This window comes from Grampus griseus (assembly GCF_964374135.1).
Source record: "Grampus griseus genome assembly, chromosome: 3".
In the NCBI taxonomy this organism is placed as follows: domain Eukaryota; kingdom Metazoa; phylum Chordata; class Mammalia; order Artiodactyla; family Delphinidae; genus Grampus; species Grampus griseus.
Window position 1 is genome coordinate 135,355,929 of NC_139019.1, and position 21,388 is coordinate 135,377,316.

The 21,388-nt window shown below is 45.4% G+C and overlaps 1 pseudogene across 1 annotated transcript; it reads left to right on the forward strand.

Moving 5' to 3' along the window:
* The first annotated feature begins 817 nt into the window (after positions 1 to 817).
* On the forward strand, positions 818 to 20,576 carry LOC309819898 (large ribosomal subunit protein uL30m-like; annotated as a pseudogene). Its single transcript has 4 exons — positions 818 to 860; positions 1,145 to 1,195; positions 19,954 to 20,317; positions 20,445 to 20,576. The product of its transcript is annotated as a large ribosomal subunit protein uL30m-like (transcript).
* Positions 20,577 to 21,388: the final 812 nt, after the last annotated feature.

Here is a 21,388-nt window from a genome sequence, read left to right on the forward strand (position 1 = left end):
ATCATCTTTGAATTCTGAGCATCCAGTATAGTGGATGCTAATTTGAATTGATGAGTAGGTAGATGGATAGATGGATGGAAATATGGACGGAGACAGATTGGTGGGAGATAAATAAATGAGTGCATTACTGGTGGGTGGATGTGGGGAGGGAGGACCTTAGGTAACTTAGTATGTCAGATGCCTGATTGGGAAGGCAGGTGGTTGAGTGGTGGAGCAGAAGGGTGGATAAATGATGGAATGGGTGGATGGGTGGATGAGCGAGTGGATGGATGGATGGATGGATGGATGGGAGGAAGAATCTTCAGTGACTTCGTGTGCGGGGAAGGCCCAGATAGATGGGAAGGCTGGTAGTTGGGCAGGTAACTGGATGGATGATTGACAGATGGACAGACGCACAGAAGGCTGCTTTTCTCCGCCTCCATCGCCGTAGCCCATCCGTCCTCAGTCCTGAGTCCTCAAAGCACCGACCCCTGCCAGGGCGCTCCCGAGGGGTGAGCTTCCTTGACGAGCATCCCGGCTGCCCCGGAGCTCTGAGGACCCGCAGGCCATGGTGCTGTGACCCGCGGGGCAGTGCAGAGAGGCGTGGGCCAGCATCGCCTCCCCCATCCTCTCCAGTGCCCCGCCCACCCGCTCGCCCCACACCCGGCAGCCGAGCGCCTGGCCTTTGCCTGCTCGTCTGCATTGACGTCTGCGGCGGCGCGGCGCGGGCTCTCTGGGGTCCGCCGTGAGTTATGATGCACATCCAGTGCTGCTGCTAAAAAAAGGGCAGTGACTCACAGCGGAAACTTCCACGAGCGCTGGCGGCGCAGGGGCGGGGATGCAGACCTGTGGCGGCGCCCGGGGCGCCGGGCTGCGGCCAGGTGTGGCTCGAAAGCACGGTGGCTAGGACCATGGCACGGGGTCGGGAGGGAGCCCGGGAGTCCCCAGAGCCGGCAGCAACTCCCCTGCCTCAGCCTGGCCGCCCAGCCTGGGTTCTACTGCTGCGAGCTCAGAGGCAGCCTTTGTGGCATAAAGAGCCCCATGTGGCAGGTGGCAAATGGCAGGTGGCTCACACTCCGTTCTCCTAAGCACTCTCTTGATCTTAATTCACTTAACTCTCAAAACAGCCCTTAAGGGAGGTGACCTGTTTATCTCTCCTTTGCAGATCGGATACTAAGGCCAGAGAGAAAGGAACTTGCTAGATATGACACAGCTGGTACAACCAAGTCTCTCAATATATTCAGTAAAATTGTAATTTGACAGATACTGTGGAACCCCTGCTGCATGCCCAGGCCTGTGCTGGTGGCACTGAGATGGATGAGCTTGGACCCCGCTGCGGGGAGCTCACGGATGCTCTTTCTGTGCTATTTCCACAAGTGTTTACCTGGGGGAACTCAATTCCATCCCTTTCTACTCCACAAACATTTCTGAGCCCTACTCTGTGCAGAGCTCAGTGGCAGAGGGGACAGAATGACGGTTACAAAGGTGACTGTGGCAGCCTTAATTCATTCATCTGTTCATCCACCAAGTAGTTATTCAGCACCTACTATGCTCCAGGTGAGCAAGGTAACCCTGACTGGCTTCTGCCCTCATGGAGCTTACACCCCCTGGGGAAGATGGGTGAACAAGGTGGAAGGAGTGCCACATCAAGGGCTAGAGGGACACAACACAGAGAGGGAGCAACCAGCCTAACCCAGGCAATCAAGGGAGCTTTCCTGGTGAAGCAAACTTGATGCCAAGTCTTGGAGGATAATTGGAAGTTAGGCATATGGACAGGAGGTGGGAAGAGAGTTTCAGTAAGAGAGAACAGCGTGTGCCTAAGCCCAGAAATGTGAGAGATCATGCTGGGTTTGAAGAACTGGAAAGCATTCAGTATACCTGCAAAGATGAGAGCAAAGAAGCAAGAGTGTTGAGAAACAGGAAGTAAGAGCCAGGTGGGGAAGGGAAACTTGCTAAGGACTTGGGACTTAGCCAGAGGGCAAAAGAGCTAACAACTCGGCACACAGCCAGCTTCTTTTATGAGGAGCAGATTGATATCATTTCTATTTGTGCCAAAGAGGGCAGAAAAAAAATGCCATGCTGATGGGAAAGGGATACCATAGAAGGCTACATGGCGGAGGAGGCATTTAGGCTGTGCCTGGTTGATAGACTTTCTGTTGAAAGGGGAAGGGGAGAGAGCAAGAGGAATCATCTTGGAAGCGGGATGGATGACATAGAACCTCATCCAGCTCTTTACAGACCTTCTGGAAAGGCCAGAGAGAGAGTCACAGAACCAGGGCTAATGCAGCATGATACTTCTAGGCCTGAATGTGTGTGGGGTCTATGGTGTGGATGAAGTAGCCCACAATGACACCATGAAAGCAGAAGACACAGCCCTGTTCCTTAAGAGACTACCATTCGTTGGTGCCAGCAACTAACTAGAAAACAGAATTGCTTAAGTCTTCAACAGTATGTATGGAGCACCTACTATGTGGCAGTTTCTGTGTTAGGCATTAGAAATCCAGTGGAGAACAAAAAAGGACGTGGGCTACACTCATGGAGACTAATTCTGGAAGAGAAAATATTAATGTAAAAAAAGACCCAAATAGGGGCTTCCCTGGTGGCGCAGTGGTTGAGAGTCTGCCTGCCAATGCAGGAGACACGGGTTCGAGCCCTGGTCCGGGAGGATCCCACATGCCACGGAGCAGCTCGGCCCATGAGCCACAACTACTGAGCCTGCGCGTCTGGAGCCTGTGCTCCGCAACAAAAGAGGCCACGATAGTGAGAGGCCTGCGCACCGCAATGAGGAGTGGCCCCCACTCGCCACAACTAGAGAAAGCCCTCGCACAGAAATGAAGACCCAACACAGCCCAAAATAAATAAATAAATTAATTAATTAAAAAAAAAAGACCCAAATAAATGAATAAGACCCACGAATAGTTATGTGGTGCCATGAAAAGGCGGGAGAGGATTATTCCATTCTGGAGAGCCCAGGCAAGAGTATTAATGGTGTTACAACTGAGCCAGGGTCTGAAAGAGAAATAGGTAACAAGACAGAGAAGGGAGGGAAGGGTGACTGGGATGGAGAATGAGGGGGAGCTTGGGACAAAATGAGGCTGTGGAGCAGCAGGGTCTTATGAACCACCATAACAACTGGGGAGTGTGTCCTAGCAACAGTAGAGGTCGTGAAGTGCGTATAACATGGGCGAAATTGTGGGCGACACACCCCAAGTGCTCTGGGTGTGCAGAGAACCAGAGAGGAAACAGAGACACATCACTTACTGACTTCATTCTTTATTCCTCTGACCTCGTTTAACTTTGACAATAACTCTGCCAGTTTCTAATCTCCAGTGTCTTGATGAGAAACCTGAGGTTCAAATAAGTTAAGTGATTTGCCCTCCTCCACAGTTTGCTAAGTCGAAGACCCAAACAACAGTCTCTGTAACCCCTGATCTTTCTAATGGGAATGAGATTAGTCTCCCAGAAGACGGGGCCAGAAGTTAGTATAAAGTAGGACTTGGATAGCCAGAAGGGACATGAAAAGGCTTTCCCCGTAAGGGCAAGTCATCAGCAGTATAGAGATGAAACAAAGAATGGCCTGAAAGAGAAGCAATGCAGGAACTGCCTGCATAGAACATAATGCAGAAAAAAAGACTGGAAGGAAAAGTACAAAGAGTTTGCTCTCAGAAGCTTATCTCTAAGGGTTATGGGTAATTTTTATTGTTTAATTTTTGCTTGACTGTGTTTTCTTAATTTTCCATGATGAAAATTTGTTTCTTGGATAAATAGGGGAAGTACCAGCAGTTATATTTTCAGGGGATCATATAAGCTTTTTCAGTTCTCATAGGCAGCATCTACATCGTATTTATTATTTTTTATTGTCCTGTGGAGCCCAGCACAATGCCGGGCACATAGTAGGTGCTCAATAAAATAAGGTAGTAGGTGCTCAATAAAATAAGTTAAACGATAAAATAATTTGAGATAGGATTAAGGATGATAGAAGGCCAAGTCTGGCACTTTATTCTGAAACAAATTTCTGGTCCTCATGTCAAAAATCAATCAGCCTTGAAACAAACTGTTGAAACTCTTAATTCACCTGTAGTCACCATCATAGCACAGAATGACCATAATAACCTCAGTGTATGCTAGTCACAGCCAACAAATGCCTCAGCAAGTTTTAATTGAGCTTTTTCAGTGTGCTCAGCCCCACATAGGGTCTATTAGGGAATAGATAACAAGATCCGTATAAACCGGGGCACCTTGCCAGAGCAAATATTGTGGTGTTGAATGATTTGGCTGCATGCAAGCAGGCGAGACCTGAGAACACTCGCTCACAAGGCTGTCTCTCCTAACCAAATGGCACCACATACTATGATGTTATAATATTAGGTACTTAATCATGGAAACACTGGCATCTGTTTCGGCGGAAGCTCCCTCCCAGATGGTGCGTCCCACTGTTTTTGTCGTCAGGAACAGCATGAGGTTTCTTAAATGGCTTTAAGTTTCCAAGTCATCTTCCACACAATGGCAGCCTGTTAATTAAGTGGTCCCTTTGTGATTGCATTTGATAAATATGAGATGAGAAGGGTTTATTGAGATGTTAGAAAAAAGGAAGGCAAAGCAACAGGGAGGAGCTCATGTAGGCAGAAAGGCCTTTGTGTGGGTGTCTTCCAGTGGGCTTCAAGGGAATCAGGGACGGCTTAGGATACACAGAAGGGAGAAGGCTGGGATTCACAGACAAAGCTGCCACCTCTACCCATTAGATGTCCAGCCAGATGCAAATGGTGTGTGAGTTATTTCATGGCAACCATGCTTAGCCCAGCTCTTTGCATTGAGGCAGGCAGGGAGGTGGAAGCTTTCCAGATCTTTCTCAGAGTTGAGTGACTCCAGCCGCTCGCCGATGTGCAGTTGTCATTCACGCTGCCAGGCGCTGTTTTGACTCCAGTTGTCAAGATTCAAGAAGTGCAGCTCCAAAAATGGTATCTGCTCTGGAAGCAGCATTCTGTGTTCTTGGAGCAGCAGATGACTGGTGACAACATACAATTAAATATAAATGCTCAGCCCAAGAACTCAACTTGGAGGGTTGGTGAAGTTTCAGGTCTGACTTGTTAAACTTAGCTTTTTCCAAAGACTGGGCAATGTTCTCCAAAAACAGCACTCCAGGGAATCAGGCCTAAAGATAAGTGGAGGCTTCAGTTGAATATAGAGCTCTGTCAGCCAGCCTCCTGCCTTCAGGCAGAAATACATCAGCTGCAGGCCAGAGAAAAGATTCTGTGATACCTAATGACTTCCTTGTCTTGCCTACTGGTTCAATCTTAGTTCAGCTGTTCATGCAAGGAATATCTATGAGGTATCTTCTAGGAGGAAGACATATATCTGGGATGTAGTGACTGGACTGCTGTGCTCCTGCCCTTAGGAGCTTTACAGTCAGGCGAGCTCATGATTCTGTGAGCACTTGAGGGCAGAGGCTTTGGCCTTTATACTCCCAACACCTAGCCCAGTTCTTGCTGCGTAGTAGGTGCTTAATAAATGCTTGCTGAATGACTGCATGAATGAGTCCTACTTCCCACCCCCTCCTGTAGTTAGTATTGTTCTATATCTTTCTTAACTTTCTCCTCCTGCACTCATTAGTACTTACTTTTCTGGCTTTGGTGGCTATAGAGAACAGCTGTTTCTTAACTGCTGCACTCTAATACTTTGAAATTGTTAGTTATTCACCCTTCGGCCATCACTCTTCCAGTTCCTTCTGGTCTTACCCTGGTGTCAGCATCTGCTCTTGGTCACCTGTACTAAGAAAAATAATTTGTTTTGGCATCTAGTGATCCTTTACAGCTTGCAAAGGTTTTCACTTGTTAATGTAAAGTACAGTTTCAAGGACTGTGGGAGAACCCCTAACAAGCCCCAGTATCACCCAGGCTGCACCCACCCAAATACTGCCTCTAACCCCAACTCCCTCAACCTTAAAGTCCAACATCAGCAAACTTAAAGCTTTCATTCCACGTTAAAATAAGATTTAGAAAAAAAATAATAAGATTTAGAGACTACCTCCCCTAAAACAGGCATCACATTGATAATCACATTTTTTAACATGGTAGTGTAAATTATACCAGATCCTTTGCTGAAGGTGGATTATAACACAGAGGAAAGAAAGCTGGAAAAGCACAGGCAAGTCCAGATAATTGGCTCCATCCAGACCTGCCCAGCCACAAATCTCTGAACCATAGTAGAGCGGTTCATCAGTTACTAACATCTTTTTATTATTGCTATTATTACAACAACTACTACTGCTGTTACCATTAGTGTGCTTCTACTATCTAAACACGAGCCTGGCAAATTTCAGCTTCCTTTGTGACATGTAAGCTCAAGTGTCAATTACGTTTTCACAGCTATTCATAAGGAGGCTGATCCTTTTGTTTTTACTAAGTGTCAACAGATGTTCTGTTAAAATATTCACAAACTCTCAAAGGGAAAGGTTTTGATGGCTAGTTAACTTAAACAGAACTGGAACTAAGAGGAAAGGATTTCTTTGGGGATAATAAGCACAAGATAGAGTAGTGGTCTAATAGAGACACGTGTCTTTGTCTCTTAACCAGTTTCTTCTCCTTCCCATGGAGGGGAGACCCTCAGTTCAGTGGCTGATTTTGGAGGACTTTGTAAAAAGTGGTTAAGCTCGTTGTTACATGTTCCAGTGATGAGCCAGTAGCATCCTTGACTCTGAGCACTTCCCTCTCTGTACAGGGAGGTTACCCTACTTGTTCTTCACCATGGCAGCCACCACTGTACCCCAGGGTGGCTGTCTCCATTTCACACGGCTCCCCTGTAGAAGAAAGCTGATAAGAGGCTTTCTCACTGGTCAGGTGCTCCTTTCTCCTATCCATTACCCAGTCTATTTCCCTGGCTTCTGATCTCCTACCTTCCGAATTCCATATATTTCTTGACTCCTCGTCCGTGGTCTGCTTGGATTTCTCTCCTCCAGATGTTCCTTCAATACATGCTGCCCTTTTGCCTGATTCCCCCTAGCTTCCTACCTAGTCTCTGTAAGCCATCATGACCCTGCCTCCCCCCACAGAAGAAATACAGAGGATATAGAGCCATACCTTTCCCAACACCCCCTGGAAATGACAGAACTTAGCAGTCTGGCTGAAAATTGCTGGACAAGAAATGGGTCACAACTTGCTGCAAGCAGGGCCTTGCTCATTCTTGTTATCCAGTCCATGGCCTAAGCTCTTCCTCACATGATCCCAGCTACACTCTGATGCTTCTTTTTTATCCTGACCGGCCTTCCTGATAAGATGGAAGACACTGAAAATGGCAAATCCATAGAAGTGGAGTTTCAACTTCTCCCCTCAGCTTTGCTCACAGGGACACAATTTCCTCCAGAAGCATGAAAGAGAATATTATTATTTTTTTAATAGACGTTGTTTTTTAGAGCAGTTTTTGGTTCACAGCGAAGTTGAACAGAAACACAGGGTTTCCGAATACCCCCATCCCCCCAAATGCCCATCCTCCCCCACTATCAACATCCTGCACCAGAGTGAACAGTTGCTACAGTTGATGAACCTGCATGAATACATCCTTATCATCAAAGTCTGTAGTTTACGTTAGGGCTCATTCTTGGTGTTGTATATTCTGTGGGTTTTGACAAATGTATACTGACATGTACCCACCATTACAGTATCATGCAGAAGAGTTTCACTGCCCTAAATATTCTCTGTGCTCCACCTGTTCATCCCTCCATCCCCTGTGACCCCTGGCAACTACTTATCCTTTCACTGTCTCCATAGTTTTGCCTTTTCCACAATGTCATATAATGGGAATCATACAGTATGTAGCCTTTTCTGATTGGCGTCTTTCACTTAGTAACATGCATTTAAGTTTCTCCATGTCTTTTCATGTCTGGATAGCTCATTTCTTTTTGGCACTGAGTAATATTCCATTGTCTGGGTGTATCACAGTTTATTGATCCGTTCACCTGGTGAAGGACATCTTGATTGTTTCCACGTTTTGGCAAGTATGAATAAAGTTGCTATAAACATTCATGGGGAATGTTGTTTTTAATTATATTTCTAATCAATGATGACTTCCAGATGAGCAAGGATGAGTTCCAACAAACATATGTGGCTCAGTAAGTAGGATACGTAGTCAACCCAAAGCCTCCCAAACACCTGTCCCCAAATTGTCTGTAGATAAATCTCTCAAGGAGTTTATAGAAGGCATAGATTTTTGAGCCCCACTCCCAAAGACTGATTCAGTAGGACTAGGAAATCACCAGGTAGAAGGAACATAGGCTTAACCTCCAAAAGGAAAGAGGCAATGGAAAGTTAATATCTCATTTGTACCAGAGAGAACTATGTACAGTGAGGAGTTTGGCGACTAATAACCACAACTCATCTGATGGAGACATTGTGTTCTTCTCTGAGCCTCTTGGGGAAATGACATGGTGGCTAAAAGAATTGTTGATATGTACTATCCTCTCCCATTAAAAGGAGCTAAAAAAGCCCTGGGCACCAAGATGTGAACTATTTCCTTCAGGGTAGAGTGGAGCCACTAAAAATAGCCTTGGAAAATAAGGAGTTGTAGAGGTTCAACAAGGAAAACAAATCAGAAATAAATTTGGCACCAAGAAAGAAAGGAGGAGAAGGAGACGAACTCTCACAAGAAATAAGGAGAAAGAGGTTATTAGCTTGGGTACCTAAAAACAGGTACATTTTTCCCACACACAGAGCTGCTGGCTGGCATTCCTACAGGGTAAATCAGTCCCTCCAGAGCAGAGGAAGATGAGTCAGAGGATCAGCCAGGATAAGCTGGGTTATGCCAGGGTAACAAACAACCCCTCAAATCTCAGAGGCTTCAAAGCACAATGGTTTGTTTCTCATTCCTGTTTGTCCAGTGTGGGTTTAGTAGGGGCTCTGCTCCTTGTAAGCAGTCAGGGACCCAGGCTGATAAAGGCTTCATCTCCTCGAGTGCTTCCAGGATCACTACAGGGGTCAGGGGTTGCTGCCCTGTTGGGCACTGACAACTGAATGCACCAGCCTGGAAATGATGCATAGCACCTTCACTCACGTTTCATTGGCCAGTGCAAGTCACATGGCCCTGCTTGTGTTGAAGTGGGATAAGGAAGTGAAGATATACCATGTGTCCAGGAGGAAGAGAATGAGAAAAGGTGTAAACAACTCTGCCAACTACTGTAGTCAGATAAAGGAGCTGAGGGAGGGCGGATGGGGACAGTGGAGGGAAGTCTCCTTGGAGCCACCAATTTGCAATTTGATTTTCATCTCTGTCTTTACTAATCAAGAGGAGCAGCCTTATCCAATGTCCCTGAGCCTCACTTCCTGCCTGCAAGAAAAAGGACAGTGTAGTAGTGAACAGCCTGGGCCCTGGAGTCAGGCCAACCCGCATTCATGTCTGGAACCTACCAGTTGTGTGACCTTGGGCAAGTTATTAACCTCTCTGGACCTCACTTTCCTTAGCTGTATAAGGTGGATGACAATAGCACCTACCTTATGGGGTTATTGTGAGGATTAAATGAGATCATACAAAAAAAGAGTTTTAGGCCAGAGCTGCTTAAACTAGGCTGTGCCAGCAAACTACTAAGGGAGCTTGTTAGCATGTATTTGTGATTCAAAGGTCTTGGATGAGGCCTGAGATCTTGCATTTCCAACAAGCTCCCAATGATGCCTATATTGCTGGTTCATGGACCATCCCTTAGTAGCAAGGATTTTAGATCAGTGTCCAGACATGGTAGATTATTCTTAAAACTGGATTGAGAGATTGCAAAGGTTCTACTGCCCCTGCCCTTGATGAATGGAAATTACAGCTGCTTGTTGGTGGAAGTGTCTGTGTCAATTGCTTCCACAGACAAATGTTCTATGTGGAGGTTGATGAGCAGGTGCTAGAATTGGGAGGCCTGGGTTGGTATCCAAGTTCTGCTCCTCAGCAGCTCTGTGGTTTGGGCGAGTTATGGAAACTCTCTGAACATCTGTATCTAATCTATAAAATGAGCATAATAATACAGATCCACCATTTGTCATCTGTGATTCCACAATCCAAAGAGCTCTGAAACTGTAAGTTTCTTCACTGTTTGGCATACTGTGACCTGGCAGGAAAAGCTGACATATATTGACATGAGGCTGTTTACAGCTTTTATTTTATGCCTCTTATGACTATTTCTGTGTTTCATCACAGAAATATGAATGGGTTTGATAATTAAATACTGCTGCAGATGCTGCTGGGCTTAGAATAACATATGGCAGGTGTACCATTTAGCTTTCTAACAACTAAAAAACTGATTTCGGAAACACACCTGGCCTCAAAATTTTAGAGCAGACACTACGGACCTGAAGGGAAGGAAAAAGCGCTTGTAAGACACTGAGCACCATACCTAACACAAAGTAAGTGCTCAACAGACAGGAGTTATTACTGAAGTTATTGTTCATCCCGGTGCTTCCCTCGGACAGAGGGGTAGGGAATTCAGGAGGCAGGGTCTGTGGGTCCCCTGAAGATACATAGGACAGGATCAAGTTTGTCCCTGTGTTTTTAGCCCTTTGATTTGTCTTCTGTTTTCTCCTGAAAAATAAAAAAATGCATGGAAATGAATGTATACCATGAGGGTGCAGACAGCAAGGTGGAACAAAAGCAAGACTCAGGCAGGTGGAAAGGGTTCTCCCCTGTGCCCACAGAAGCAGCTGGCAGGAATGCAGCTTCATAGGCAGCCAAGGACAGTTGCTTTCCTTGAGGCCTCTTTGAATATACTGTTGAAGAGTGTCACTTGAGCAAAAGACTCCAGTCCTTACCCTGCCATTCACCTGCTGGGGGCACTTGGGATGTCTTCATCTTCACAGGTCTCAGCTTTCTTATGTGACAACCGGACAATAATGCAATCCCGGCTCCAACTGCCGTATTGCAGGGGCCACGTTAAAAGCGGTCCCAATGTTCACTGCAGCACTATTTACAATAGCCAGGACATGGAAGCAACCTAAATGCCCATCAACAGAGGAATGGATAAAGAAGATATGGTACATATATACAATGGAATATTACTCAGCCATGAAAAGGAACGAAATTGGGTCATTTGTAGAGACGTAGATGGACCTAGAGACTGTCATACAGAGTGAAGTAAGTCAGAAAGAGAACAAATATTGTATACTAACATGTGTATGTGGAATGTAAAAAAATGGTATAGAGCAGGGGTCCCCAACCCCCGGGCCGCACAACAGGAGGTGAGTGGTGGACAAGCAAGCAAAGCTTCACCTGGCACTCCCCATGGCTCGTGTTACTGCCTGAATCACCCCCTCTATCACTCGCATTACCATCTGCACCATCTCCCCCCCACCCCTCCATCCATGGAAAAATTGTCTTCCATGAAACTGGTCCCTGGTGCCAAAAAGTGTGGGGACTGCTGGTGTAGATGATCTTATTTGCAAAGCAGAAATAGAGACACAGATGTAGAGAACAAACGTATGGATACCAAGGGGGAAGGGAGGGGTGGGTTTAATTGGGAGATGGGGATTGATATATATATATACACTTTTGATACTATGTATAAAATAGATAACTAATGAGAACCTACTGTATATGACAGGAAACTCTACTTAATGCTCTGCAGTGACCTAAATGGGAAAGAAATCCAAAAAAGGGGGGGTACTTGTATACGTATAGCTGATTCACTTTGCTGTACAGTAGAAACTAACACAACATTGTAAAGCATCCATACTCCAATGGAAAAAAAAAAGCGGTCACAGATGTGAATGCATTTTGAAAGGGAAAATCCGTGTTCGCAGGTTGAGTATAATTATTCATTTGACTACAAGCAGGAGATGGTGAGAGGACTGACATCACACAGGGAACTCTGGTTAGCACATTCTTTAATCGCACTTCGGCTGTCGACTCTAATGGCATTGTTATTTGCACTTGGCTCCCTCACCTTCGTCACAGCCATTTGTGCTTGTCAATTGAGGCCAGCGTGATTGAGTTTTCACAAGTTTAACTGCCCCACCATTGCTTATAGACAACCGAAATCAAGGCTTATAGACAACGAAAATCAAGGCTTTGGGATACCGTTGTTTGGACTAACACATGACAATTATTTGAAAGAAAACAAGTATAAACAGGACACAGGTTTGAGATTTGTCCTTCCCACTTCTGTCTTTAGCTGTGTCTGCAGACTTTTTGGCTAATGACTTCCTCACCATCCTCACGTTCCATGTTAAGAGCACTGGCTTTGGGGTCAGACAGACCAGAGAGAGACCCAGTCCACTGCCTTGCTGTGTGTGGTTTGGCAACTCGCTGAACTCTCCGAGCCTCAGTGTCCCCGTGTTTAGTATTCCTAGCTCTAGGAATAATTAGAGCTAGCTGGCATGTGTTTTTGTAAGGTTTAGGTATATAGATAGGATGTTAAATTTAAATTCCTCCTGTTGTCTCTAAAATTCAGTTATATCTCCCACACAGAATACAATAAACGGTAAGTACTCCCATATGCTAAACAGGGGTGCTAGTTCCCTGGGGCAGATTTAATTTAAAAAATAGGAGAGCAGAACCATTTCAGCAAAATAACCCCATGAACCAGCAATGGTAAAGAAGATTGGAGGTTCAAAGGGTGTTGGAAGAGTCTAGAAAGGGATTTTGTTGGCTGTCCCCTCCGCAGCTCAGGAGTGTCCCTTCAAAACCCAAATGTGTTGGAGGTGGGAGTGCAGCCAAGAGAAACATTCACAGAGATTGGGGATGCCTAGAAGAAGCTGAGGCAGGCACTTACACCTGGCCGCATCTTCACAAAGGGTGCAGGATCACAGGATCCAGTGCTGTTTTGGGGCTAGGGCCAAGAACAGTGGGAGGACTCCTGGGATAGCATGGCATGCTTTTGGTGACATTCGTGACCACAGAGGCTGGTCTACAAAAGACAGGAGGTTGGGTGGTGATACACACCACACTGGGGCCAGGAGATAGGACTTGGTAGACAACAGCCTACCCGTTGCTAAGGCAAGAATGCATGAGTTTCCCATGGGCCAAGGGGATGCTGCAGAAGCCAGCAGAGCCTGAGCCCTCATGATGGGCCCCCAGCAATAAGATGCTCTAGCACAGACAACCAGAACAGGAGCTAAGAATGTCACAAGAGGTCAGCCTGAGTGTACAACCAGAGCCTCTGAGAATCTCCAAGTGTGCCCATGAGGCCACCAAGCAGGCACCTGCCAGAGAGGGCACTGATGACTGATTCCAGCAGCCCTGTAAGAGGGTCCCTTTTCCCTTAATCCCCTCCTCTACCCTGACTCTGAAAAAGCCAGCCAGTCACAGGGACAGGAAAGAAAGTTAAGTGATAAAAGAGATTACAGTCCCCCACAAAATCCCCACTGCAGGTCCCTGTAGTTAGAGTTGGAGAGGTTGGCGGTGGGGGAGGGGGGGAGGCGGAGTGTGAATGAGATGGGATATTGAAGTTCTGATCTCACCTCAAGGGGACCATTTAATACCTGAATTGAGTGTGAACAAACAAAACAGAACTTGTTTTCATAACTTAAACTGATGAGAAAGCAGCAGATGGAACTGTCCAAGATGTCATCAAGGGGCTGGGCGGGAGTCTGCGGAGCATTGGGGATGCAGCGTTTGGAAGGCAAAAGACATCCACTGCTTGGTTGTACCTCCCTTGAGTTCAGCCCACTCAATAAATTGGGTATGTATGTCAAGTGCTTAACTGAGGCACTGCAGCCTGGCTCAGCTGTTAGATGACAGTGATTACTACTATTATCTTTATCTTAACATTCATTGCAAACTGATTTAGACCTTTTAGTCAATGTACAGAAACCCAGTATGCCTAGTAAGTGAGAGGAAGGAGAGATTTCTTATTCTGCTTTTAAAAATTTAGGAAGCTCCTGTCTTCACCGGCAAATTCAGAACTACCTGCAGAATCAGGTTGCCGTGCAGTCTGTCGATGTATTGTAATTGAGAGCTGCAAAGGCCCTTCTCACACCTCAGAACGTCATGGCGATGTTGTATCTGTCACCAGCTTCAGCCACAGAGTTGGAGCGAGAGGTTACTGATGTGACTAGTTATCTTCCCAACTCCTGGTTAAGGTGTAATGAAAGTCGGACACTGTGGGCTTCCCATCAGAACAGAGTCCCCAGCATGAGCCTTCCTCTTATTGTCCCTCATCAAAACCTTGCTGTCCTAGTGCTCATTTCCTTCTGGCCCTGCTCTCTGCTTTCCTAGCATGTCTGATAAACCAAGCAGTTTGTTGACAGAGCTTCAAGAGACCAAGGGCCTAAATGTGAATCCTTGTTCTGCCGTTTACTATCTGGGATCCCTGGGCAATTTTCTTCCTTTCACCTGGCTTCTGCATTTCCATCTGTAAAACGGGAATTGTAGTGCCTGCCCTGTTTATCTCACAGGGCTACTCTGGGGTTCAGTTGCAATTGTGGATGTGAGAGGGCTTGGAAAACTTTAAAGCACCATATAAATGACATTGAGAGATGCTCAGGAGTGTAATGTCCTCATTAAGTCCAGATAACACTCTGCATGTGAATAGGCTGGACCCCAGTGGACTTCAGAGGTGGGAAATCTAACAATGTGTTAGGGTCAGTATGAAAAGCGTATTTGACAAACCCCAATCTGTCCCACGCACTAATTTAAGATCCAGTGGTGTTTCTGATACTAAAATCCCCCTAGACTCAGTGTTTATCTGGCCCACTCCAGGATCTGCCCAAAATTTGCTGTTAAAAAAGAAAATAAAATTACTATCAAAATATGAGGCTTCTTTGGAACGTTTTCCTTCTTTCCTGTACACATTGCCTGGGCTGGGCACTCAGTGCCTCTACAACAGTCAACACTGTGGCTCAGCCTAGCCCTCCTCCTACATAAGGGATTGCAATTTATTTGACGCCCCAGTGCAGGTCCCCTCGCTTACAGATCTGGTCAGACTCACCCGTGCAGCACACTGGCCCAGAATTTTCTGAGAAGAAGCCTTTGTCCTCAGTGCTGACAAGCAACATGAACTCTCTCAAACCAAGAAAAACATTGCCATAGGCCCCCTAACGTCCAAGTCCAGAGTGGCTCCAGTCTGAATCGAGCAATTAAATCTGCGTCTGCCCCTACCCAAAACCTCAAAAATGTTAACATCTTGCACGTGTCAAGAGGGTTATTTATAAAACTATTTGCTTGTCAACCCCAGGAGGACATTCTGTACTTTTTTGCTGGACTACTGTATATTTATGACCCGTGGCTTGAAAACTAACTTTGGCAGGAATATTTATCTGTGAAAAATTCTATCAGCCCCCCATGCAGCACAGCCTGCATTCAGTCGCCGTCGTGCAGTGGCTGGGCAGGGTTCTGGTGGAGAGCTAGTCCATGGCTTGCTGCAGTAGAAAATGAATTCCAGATGTGTGCTTCTTCAGGGGAAGGATTTCAGTTTTAGATATTTTAGATCAGAGGCTTGTTTTCTTTCTATCTCTTGCGTTTTTTACTCTAGTGAATAATTAGTCTTGAACATTAAGAACATGCAGTCTGTTTGTTGCCTCCTGCACTTGATGCTTTAGCACCCTCCCCCGACCCTGCAAAAGTCTCCCAGTTTGGAGAGCTAGCCTTCTGATCTCCCAGTTTAGATCTGGTTATCTGTTAGATATGGTTATCTGTTCCTAGCATGTGACACACAGAGAGCCATTTGGTTGGAGAAGAGAGGGCTTGGCATGATGTGGAGTAGACTCTAATCTGGGACAGTAAATTACCTGCGAGAGACTTTTGACAGCATTCTTTCCCAAGGACTGCCTTTCCCGTGGTCAGCTTCATCAACCATAGGGTCTTCTGCTGACAGGGATGCTGAGCCCATCCAACATCACAGCAGATTTCTTGCTCTCTCTTGAGCAGTGAACTTATAGTTCATTATTCTGCTCTCTTCAAGATTGAAGGACCCAAAGTGGGAGTGGTCTGTAAGTGTGTGTGTGTTGTGCAGTGACAGATAAAAGAACTTATATCTGAGGACCTAGAGAGACCCGAAGGAACAGAAAAATCTGTGCACACAGAGGGTGACATGTGCAATTGATCCTCATGCAGTCTCTGCAATGTTTTCCGTAGCTGTAATGCCCATATTTTTATTCTTAAAAGCCTTTGAACCTTGATTAAGGGCTTATTCCTAAAAGTCTTGAGCTGTAATGTTATACACACCTGGTAGGTATACTTGGAGATACAGTGAAATCCCTTTAGCTAATTTCCTTACCACACTGCATAATAGTAATACTAAGTTATTATCATATTACCATTTATCAAGTATTTGGCATTTAGCACACTCTATTTCCAATTCTTAGAAATGGCAAAGATTTTATCACCCTTATTTTACAGGTAAAAAAAGCTGAGCCACGGAGAGGTTAAGTAGTTTTCCAAAAGACACATGACTGATTATAAGTGGAACTGGTGTTTGAACCCAGAATGTGTTGGCTCTGTGATGGAAGAGAAGAGAAAAGAGATAAGAAGTTGGAGGAAGAGGGGAGGAGGGGGAGTTGAAGCATAAAACAAAACGATCAACCCTTGGGAATTGGGTGTTGTTGACCCCAGCTGTCCTTCCAGCCTCAGTTGACCTCCGTGAGTGAGGCACACTGTCCTTGTGTGGAGGGCCCCAGTGTATACATCCAGGGGGCTCAGGGATGAGAGGTCTCCGTGGGAGAGGACTTGGGTCATCCTTGGGCCTTTTGGCAATGGAAACATCTGCAGATCCAGCAGGGGGTTATTCAGGGCCAACTCAGGAATTTAAAATCCCTGCAAGCTTCTGGGGCTGGTCACTGGGATTCACACTCCCCCAAGCATCTCTCAGGGCACAGAATCAAGCTGTCTCTCTACTCGTTCCTCCCTTGCCCTGGGCTTAGCCCAACCCACCCACAGTTGGCACCTTGCCAGAAGGGAGCAATGCCTTCTGGGGGAGCCAGGTCCTCAGGCCACAGTCCAGGCTCGGGAGGCGGTGGGAGGGCAGCCCAGGGTGTAAGTCCCAGGCCGGGGCATGGGCACAGAGCCAGCGAGCTCACTTAGAGAGCAGTGGACAGGGAGGGCCAGCTGCTTGAGGAAAGACCTCAGGCAGCCTCCAGACCTTGGCAGGGAGGAGGCTGTGCCTAGAGGCTTCATCCAAACACAGTTCGTTTCATGGAGTCACCAATTTCCGAGTCTCCACATCCTTATGAGACCATGTGATTGTGTCACAAAAGCCCCATCCAGAAAGCTAAGCCCCAGGCCAGATCTACTCCTCATTCTGCTGATGTGTGAATTTAAACATATCTCTTGACACCTGAAAAATGGAAAGAACACTTTATAATCTAATAAAGATCAGAATATAGAAGTCACGTAAGATAGAAGTCACGTATTTGAGCTGTTAATTCAGACAGTCTCATTCACTTCTTGGGTATGTGACTTTGGATGAGTTACTTAATCTTAGTTTCCTAGTCCGCAAAATGGAAATAATGAAATGCATACTCTATAGAAGAGTTGTGAGGATAAATGAGAACATGTATATAAACAGATTTGGCCCCTGGCACTTCAGTGCTCAATAACTGTGAGCATTTAAAAAAAAGTACTATTAATTTAACTTCCTGGAAACAAAATAAAACCACAGGAATGGTAATGTTCTTGGGACACTGTATATTACTGTGAGGAATTATGAGTCCCTATATACAAGGATGTAAATGAAATTCAGAAATGTTACCAGATTTGGCCAAGCTGCATAGCCAGGCATCACTGGTATGGCAAATGAACTCACATCAGAGATTATAAGAAAATGGCTCCCCAGCTGACCTTACTAAAGGAAAGTTTATTTGCTGGGGAGGGAGGAGGGCAGGTGGAAGAGGTCAGGAAAGGGAGGGATGCTCTCGATGAGGCCATTCCATGACCGTGTAGGTGTAGTTAGAGCTTACAGGAGGATGAGGCCTCCAGAATGTACCTTTGCCAGGCACCCAATAGCCCACCCTTGCACAAGGCCACCGCCTAAGGGAAGAAGGACTGCTACAAATTGGGAGGAATTAGTTTTCCAGATTTGGACTGTATCCCAGCCAGTGGAGGCTAGTGGGAAAAGCAACTGCACTGAAGGCAGAGAATCCTAAATTCAAATCCTCTCTTAGCCACTTCCTCACTGACCTTGGACAGCTTAACCTCTTCAAACCTCTGTTTCCCCAGGCTTTAAAGTTGTAGATAATAAATGCCTGTGTCTCTGGTTTTCTGTAAGGATTAAAAGAAGTAAGTAGTAGGTGCCTTCCTTCTCCTCCCGATACACCTCAGTGACATAGGCTAGTGGACAGATCTTGGCAAATAAGAGAGCTCTCCCCCATTGTTAATGGCCTGATGGCTGAGTACTAGATGCCGGGAGACACGGGGTCAACTTCAGTCCCCGTGAAGATGGCAGAGTGAACAGAGGCAGGAAGCCCTGCCCCCTCAACATTAGAAATACCAAGCTAAATATTATTTTTAATTTTTCACAAAATGTATTGGCTGAAAATCAGGAAAGAAAATCTCCAGTTGCCAGGAATGAAGAGAGAAGACGAAATTCTTTAGATGTAGCATGTCTCACAAGGGGAGGGGAATTGCAGGCTTGGGTCTGCCTGAGGAACTGTGGAAGCCGTGGCTGCCCAGAACAACGATGTCAGGACTGTATAAAATCCTCAGTCCACAGAGGGTCATTTTATCTGGCATGCTACTCTGACAGAAGCAGGAAAGTAGACTGTAGAGGATTAATCCTGAAATAGCCAGAAAATTCCTTTACCCAGAATTCCACACTCTGCTGTTTTCATTTAGTCGAGGTTTTACCATGTATATCAGGAAATGATTGTGCTGACTTTTCCTTTTATCCATAATCACACAGCGTGTTTCGCCATTTTTCTTTTCTGTATTTCTCAGCTCCTTTGGAAAGGAATAAGAGTCCCGCCCCAGGCAAGAATGCAATAATCTGACTATGGTTTTAAGGGACCATGAGGTTCTTTCCAGTGCACCATTAAAAACTATTTACAGGAGGAAGAACGGAGACTAGGACGTTTGGGATGGAGGGCATAAGTGAGAGTCAGAGAGGGAAGGTGGAAGGGGGTAGATGGCAGTTTGGTGTGGAGGAAGGTTGTTCAAAAGAGGGAAGTGCCTGGGGTTCAGGTGAGCAGAGGACACTAGAAAGGGCTCCATTTGAGCCACCTGGATTTGCCAGTCCTCACAGGATCTGAGGACAGAATGATGTGATCTGAGCCCTGAAGGGAAGAGAATTAGAGTTAGCAAAAAGCTCTGTAGCTGCCCAGGAAATGGATGATTATTAGGGCCATGTGGGTTTAAGAAGCTAAAGAAAGACTCACTCAGAATATATTCCTACAGAGGAGAAGACGGCAAATGCTTTCTTATAAAAGAACATTGCTTTTAGATTCATAAAAATGCCCCCAATTTAAATCTCCAGCTGGTAAAAAGTTTCTGAGTCATTGATGTTGAGAGGAGAATAATGAAAGTAAAATAAAATACAGCTGTACCATTTACTAGTGGCATGGCACAAGGATGTCACTTCTTTTTTTCTGAACCCAAGTTTCTTCACCTATAAAATGGGAATGATAATAGTACCTACTTCATTAGGAACATTGTGAGAATTAAATGAAATAATGCATTTAAGTGTGTATTAAGTACAGTGATGGTTCATCATAAGCCCTGTGAATGGCTGTGGTTTGGGCAGGGCTGTTTTTCCAAGATGCCCATCAGCAGTCCTGGGACCTTAGATGACTTTACTTTGCAAGTCTGGGTTTGTAGGTATAGTGGTCAAGTGTATAAGAGCTATAGTTTAGACAGTTTGAGATTGGATCCCAAGTCTGCCATTTTCCAAAGGAGTGAGTTGGGATTATGTATCCTCAGTGAGCCTCATTTTTTTTTATATATACAAAATGGGGGTGATGACAGTACCTACCTTAGCAAACTCTCAAAAGGTGGTTACTATTGTTAGTATTACAAAGGCAAGGTCCTTCTTTTGCTTGGCTTTCCCTCAGTGGCCTATAAAGAGAATAATCACCATATTCACTGCAGGGATTTTGCACTCGGTAGGTCAGCGGCCAGCAGGCAGACTGCAAACAGTGACAAAAGGTATAGAGCCTCTCATCTGTACAGATTTGATTCATCACAAATTTACCAGGTCAAGAATTCCAGATAAAGTTTTTCAGCCTTCACCTGCAGACCATGAAAAATATGGTGGGGATCCAAAGCACCTTCATAAACTGCATATTGTTACCAGAATAAGAACTAGGAAAAGACATCCATTTGGGAAAAAGGTTACAATAAAGATGCTTGGATTAGAAAAAGCACCTATTCCTCAGGTTCACAAGAATATCCCTTCAGTGAAGGCAAAAAAGAAAGTGGTTGAACATTTGAAAAGAATCAAGTCCCCGTTGAGGTGATGGATTCATGGGTGTATACGTATGTCAAACTTAGCACCATATGCTTTTCAAGTGTGTGCATTTTGTTGTATGTCTATTATACCTCAATAAAGCTGTTAGAAACAAACAGACAAACAAAAAAAGAATCAAGTCCCTGAAGTTGCCACAAGGACTTGCAGCAAAGGAGGACATGCGTAATGCCTGCCTCATGAACACTGGAGAATTAGTAGTGCATGGCATCTAAACCCTGTGGACCAGGGAGCAATTAAGTCCTAATGCCAGAGCATTTCAGATTAAAAAATGCAAATCATCTTTATTTAAAGATGGTGAGAAAGTGTTTCTATTAAAATATATTTTAAATACACACACACACACACAAAAGGCAAGTTCCCGATTGGTTTACCTTCCCTTTGCAGATCTGAGCTCTTGATGTACTCTAGGTCAGACCCAAGTGGTTGTCCTTTTCTTACTGTCATTTGTACCTTTCCTCCAGCCATTATGAAAGAAAGCACCATGAGGATCATATACCCATCAAAGCCATATCCTATACTAGGGACCCCATCTGAGCAAATTTCAGGTTCTAATATTCAAATGACACTGCCACAGCTGCTGCCTCTGAATCACCACACAATTCCTCATCATTACAGGGACAGCCCAAATATTGGCAGAAGAAATCAGAATTAATATTATTAGAGCCAACAAGAAGGAAGCCCGAAATTACCTAAGGGTAAAAATCAGCCTGCAGTAAACAATCCTAGCTAACTGTTCAGAAAGAGAAACTTCCATCTCCATGCCCACTTCTGTCCCTTTCGAAATCTGTTTCAGAATGACAGAGACAAAAATGTAGGTTAGAAGTCAAATAAGTGGCAAGTGAGTCAAAATATTTAAAGGGAAGGAATCTCTGATTCATGTGCCTTTGATTGCAGCTTGTAATTGCTCCTTTCATGTTTAATGGGCTTCCCTGGGCAAGGCTGGGAAACTATGCAACAGCCGCATTCTGGGTCCCCCTGGTGTCACGTGCCTGTAGCTGTACCAGGGTCCAGCCTCATCCATGGGGCATCAGAGGCAGAGGAAGAAGCATGAGAATG